The sequence below is a fragment of the Choristoneura fumiferana genome, chromosome 26, assembly GCF_025370935.1.
Source record: "Choristoneura fumiferana chromosome 26, NRCan_CFum_1, whole genome shotgun sequence".
In the NCBI taxonomy this organism is placed as follows: domain Eukaryota; kingdom Metazoa; phylum Arthropoda; class Insecta; order Lepidoptera; family Tortricidae; genus Choristoneura; species Choristoneura fumiferana.
The window spans coordinates 8,334,185-8,338,496 of record NC_133497.1 but is presented as its reverse complement, the minus strand read 5'-3'; positions in this window follow the sequence as shown (position 1 = coordinate 8,338,496).

The following is a 4,312-nucleotide window of genomic DNA, read 5'->3' as shown; positions in this document are numbered from 1 at the left end:
AAGGTTACGCCCAACAACTTCTTGCTTTTTTATCTTATTCGTTATAAAATGTGGGGTGTAAAGGGCAATGAAACAATAATTGACCCATACGCCCTTTTATTATATTTGTTGGGTTTTTTTTTAACGACATGAGCCGAGTCGTAAAGGACATATGAGACTGCCACAGCCCCTTACGACCCAAATATTAAAAAAATAATACATTTACGCCATTTTTCAGCTCAAATATTTTATATCATGTCCCTTAAGCTATTTTATTTTAAAATAATAAATGTTGATAACAGCAAAAGTAAGGGGCGTATCGTACTTGAATACTACCAATCGACAGAGAAAAAAAAACTCTAATTTTCTATGTTTAAAAGTGATTTTCGGTATTTTGTCCCTTACGCCAATTGAGACTTCCACCATCGATATGTACTCGCTATAAGATTTAAAGAAAATAATAGTGCAAAAGGTGCAGCTATTATACGTGCGCGCGGAGGCGGCGCGCTGGAATGACTCGATTCTATAAATAGAACCGTGCGTCTAAGTGATAAGGGAGTGTGATAAGGGAAAAAATAAATTAAGACGCGTGCGCATTCGACGGTGCTAAACGGAGACTGAAGTGACGGCGCGCGACAGCTGATCGCCCGTCCAGATGCATTATGTAATTAGTACATTGAAAAGGAAGCAAGTGTGAAGCATATAAACAATTAATTAATCTGTGATTGGAATTACCATCCGTCCCAATCATTAGAGCTTTGAATTACAGAGGTTAAGGGCATATTTAACGTGTTACCAACCGCACGATTCCGTAATCCAAAATATTAAAATACTTTTTAACGAGTTGCAAGTTCTCGGGTAAGGGCTTAGGACAGATTAATTAATATTATTGCAATTATAGATTGACCGCGAGAGGGCCTAACGAAGTATTAAGTACAATATTTCAATTGTTAAGCACGCGAGTTATCAGATTAAAAGAAGGTAATAACAAAAGAGATGAGACTAGGATTTGTCTGCGCGCGGATGCGCAGCGCTAATAAGTTAATTTAAGTATAAATAAATAGAATTGGGCGTCTAGGTACGTAATAAGAAGTGAGATAAGAGGTTTTAAAAAATAACATGCTTGCGCATGAGCCGGAGTTAAACATGGCTGAGTGGAAAGCGATGCGTGTGACTGCTGTTCTAGGTGCATTTAAATGTAGGTAAACAACCTTGCTAGGCAAGTAATTAGGTTGTTTATCATTTATTTAGCTTGCGCGGTTACTACCTGCGCTTGAGGAGCGGTAAGTAGTAATTCCATGGCAGAGCATAGTTACGAAATACCGCAGTTAATATAAGTACCCTAATCTATTTTATAAAAAGCGTAAACCTGTCTGTTCGCGATCGAAGTATAATGATCTCTAAGCAGGGAACAGACGTCGAAAATAGAGAGCACACGCATAATATATAAGAAATAAGAGATAACTGGTTTTATTAACTCTGCGACCAGTTGATTTTTAGCAAGCACTCGAGTAGTATGATATGAATGTTGTGAGTTGGATGGTGGTTTGTGTAGTTGTATGCCAGATGTGGTATTTCTTCGACACAAAGTACCTAAATTTAACTCTCCGTATGTTACAGTGCTATTAAATTAACAAGTAGGACACAAGAAATAATAGTGTTGTGTATCTCCCAGTAATGTTCGAATGTAAAATAAATTAAGAGACCGCGTTGAAGTTAATTTAAGTTAATAATAAAGTTTGGAAAAAAAAAATTCAGTGTGTTTACCGAGATACTGATAAACTGATTTTGATGAAAGATCTAAATAGTGTTCAGATATTTTAAAAATATAGAAATATCGTTGCTTTTCTATAAAATTGTAGGTATTTCAAATACGTTATATTAAAAATGATTTAGAATTTCAAATTCAGTGGTTGGCAGTCACTAAATTTAAAATAACTGTTTCACTTGAAGCAGCGGTGAACAATATTAGTGAAAGCATAACTGGCGTCAGTTACGGTTAAATTTGACTTGATGAAAACTAGTAGGTAGAATTTGAATTGAACCGTTAACGTATTTGAATTTAGTTAATGCAACAATATTTAGTTAACTTTAGGGTATAGCTGAAATTGTCGTTGAGATTTGAATTTTAAAAACGCCGTCCGTTTCAACTGTGGCAAGTGACAGTTGAAATTCAAATAGGCCGTTGACGGGAAAGTGGTCAAAGGTCGGCAGAGTATTTGAATTTAAAGATAACGGTAAAGCAGTTTAAAAAATTAGAGTTATTAAAAGAAAGAAAAAAAACTATTAAATGAACCACTTAAGGGATCTCGGTAACTGAAACACTGGTTATGCCTATTATTCGCCTCTTACGAATTCCTAGACGGGGAATGGTGTTATTCTAAGCCCCGACCACCATACAGGGGCGAGAAAACAGGGTACTTACTGCGAGATACACAGAACACACAAGATACACAATAAATTCAGTTTGCACACCCTCTGCAATTCTAGGCGATAGAAAAACTATTCAGGCTTTTCAATAATAGTTATCTGTTCACTGTCAAGGGCAGACCTCTTGAGGGGAGGTTTGACCTTAAAGGAGGCCTAGTAAGTTATTCCTTGAGTAAAACAATAAGACGTTTTTAACAATTTTTTAATTAAAATTGAAAACAAAAAAATAACAGGCCTAGTTTGACAAAATTAAAAGTAAAAGTATTACGAGAATCTCAGGTAGTAGTTCAAGCGATTTTATTGAGAGGTGGTTCTGATTATTCGGTCTCTCTGGCCTACACTTCCCTGGAGTCGGAGAGAAGAACCCGGAGCGAAGAGGCTGGCCACAGCAGGGGGCATGGTCCAGCTGAGTGGTCGTCGGTGCCGAGGTCAAAAGGGGCCTTAGGGCGGCAGGACGAGCAGCCTGGACAAGTGTTCCACGCCGGAACGATCAGGGTCTTGGACGAGCCAGGAAGGATGTGCAGTACTCCGGAAGTTAAGGCCGTCAGGGCTTAGTGTCAGGTTAGGGCGTAAAGGGGCCGCCTGAGCCGTGAGAGCTGTAGCCGAACGGAGCTTTGAAAGTTGTAGCCGTGCAGAGCGGAGAAAGCTGTAGCCGTACGGAGCTTGTAAGCCGTACGAAGGTTTGTAAGCCGTACAAAGGTTGTAAGCCGTACAAAGGTTTGGAAGTTGAAGCCGTACGGAGGTGCCCTGTAAATTAGGTGGTGTCAGTTGTGATCCAGTGCTGGATTGTTTGCCAGTCACTCCTCTGCAGCGATGCACCAACTCTTAGGGCGAGCTGAATTGCAGTGAGTGGCAAGGACAATCATACGGAGTTACAGGCAGGCAAAGGAAAATGATTCTAGTTTTATATAATTATTTAAAAAAACAAAAGGTAAAAATAAATAGCCTAAGTGACCGTTAAAATTTGAAATACAACAGTTCACTAAATAACCGTTAGAAGATTACATTTGAAATTAAACGTTACTTAGCTGAGTTTGAATTTATTTTAACACCGGTACGCATCCGTTGCATAAAAGTAATAAGCATTAACATAGGTTCTGAGTTTATAACAACGGATGAGAGAAATTAACAAGTGTTAAAATATTAAGTATAAGAAATGTTTGAAATAAAAGATTCCCTGGCCAGGGGAAGCCTTCAGTTCAATTACACAAAGTTAAATTATAAAGAAAATAATTATAATAAAATACACAGAAAAACACAAAAGTTAAATATCGGAGAACTTACCAAGTCTGGGCGTATGGAGCTTTCGAGGGAGCTGTTTAGTGTAGTATGAGCTGTTGAATGTGTGTTTTACAGCTGTGCTTCAGCTTTTAAGGGCGAGAATATTACAGTTAGAATTCCCCCGGTCACAGCTGATCGACAGCACCCCCCTTGGCCGACAAAAACGGTCAAGGGTGAGTTGGTTATAGATATATTTAGTCGTACAAACTCGTGTAGTAAATGAGTGTAATAAAATGCCTACTTTTATAAAATAAATAAGTAAATAATAAATAAAATTAAATACATATTATTACGTAAATAAATGAATCAAGTGAAAACTACGGTGGCGACCTCTAGAGTTCGTTCGCCATTCTGCTCAGAGATCCCTTATTGAGGAAAGCGCCATCTAGCTTGAGCTGAGCTAACTAAGATGTCAGCGATCGCCTATGTGCATCGTGACAAAGCATAAAAGCCAGTATATTACAACAAAGAGGAGTGAGTGATAAAACATCTCGTCATGTCACTCTGACGCAGTTTTGATAGTATCGATCTACAAATCGTCTCTACGTCTGCTCGTCTACTCTCTACGTCTCTACTTTGAAAGAATCTCATATCTCAAATCAATATGTCAACAAAATTGATC